General features: G+C 35.9%; 1 long non-coding RNA gene across 1 annotated transcript in view; it reads left to right on the top strand.

Moving 5' to 3' along the window:
• The window catches only part of LOC107102080, an 11,444-nt gene extending 10,608 nt beyond the window's left edge, over positions 1–836 (top strand). The window contains exon 3 of the long non-coding RNA XR_001482112.1: positions 781–836. This is a non-coding gene — a long non-coding RNA (uncharacterized LOC107102080). The remainder of the gene's footprint in view (positions 1–780) is intronic.
• The last annotated feature ends 382 nt before the right edge of the window (positions 837–1,218 follow it).

Consider the following 1,218-nt stretch of genomic DNA (forward strand, 5'->3'; position numbering starts at 1 on the left):
CAGCAGCTATCAGACTTTTAATGCTGCTGTTGCTGCTGTGTTGGAGCTGGACTTAAAAGGGCTAACATACTACTATAAGCTTTAGCTGAACTTCAGCGAATGTCAAAATTTTACCTACATTTATCTTTCAGAGAAATACACAAAACTTTACAAAATTATAGTGGAGAGACAAGAAAAGTTAGGTGATTATGACTACATAGAATATGTTAGATCTGTTACGATGCTTCATTATATTTGTATATTAAAAAGAATAAATATATTTGTATTTATGATCATTTTTTATACACATATGACAATAATTGTTATGCGATCATGATATCAAAGTTGATACAACTGAGAGGTTAATCCATGGTGACACCAAAATGGATCTAAAGGAAACACCTAAAGCACGAGTCAGAAAAAAATAAATAATGATGATATTCCTGTGTCTTTCAGAGCCAGAGATTGTGTTGTCCTGTTCATAAAGTACAATCTGTCTTTTTTACATTACAGGATCATCATGTCACTCACCAAGATTCTTAAACCTGAATACATAAAGAAGGCAGTCGACACCTTTGAAGGTACCTTACTCTAGAAAAACAACCATTTGTTGTATTTAAACTTAAATGATTATCAATAAGTTATTTCCCCTCCTTTTCTGCCTATCCAGCCTCCTTCTCTGCAGCTGAATCTACCAGGTCAGATTTATGTTATAATAAAGTTAATATTGTCTTGTCTCTACCTTGCTTTATGTGTGTGTTTATGATGTTTATATGTATCTGTGTGTGTCTGTTTGAGAAGCTGTAGGCTCGTTCAAGCATAAGGAGTTCTTCAAGATATGTGGCTTGTCCTCAAAGGAGGTGAAAGGATGCTCAAGATCCTTGACAAAGATGAAAGTGGCTACATCAACGAACCTGAGCTTGGGTACGTAAAAATATATCTCAGTTCTTAAAAATGCCATTCAACCAAGATGCTTAACTGTTATGATTCTCAATTGCAGTATTATTTAACGCTCCAGTGTGTTATCATTTCAGTGATACTATGTACTGACTGTCATGATGGGTTTCAGAAAAGCCCAATATGCAGAACACCACGGAAACAGATGAAAAGTTTAACAATGTTTATTGAATACATGCACATGGAATAAACACTGGAACTGGTTCAGGCCTGGGGGCAGGTTCACTGGAGTCTGTGAGGATGACAGTTCAGTTAGCTTGGGAGCAGAAGAGTCTGAGTTTG

The sequence above is a fragment of the Cyprinodon variegatus genome, unplaced genomic scaffold (assembly GCF_000732505.1).
Source record: "Cyprinodon variegatus isolate N-32 unplaced genomic scaffold, C_variegatus-1.0 Scaffold1197, whole genome shotgun sequence".
Classification (NCBI taxonomy): Eukaryota; Metazoa; Chordata; class Actinopteri; order Cyprinodontiformes; family Cyprinodontidae; genus Cyprinodon; species Cyprinodon variegatus.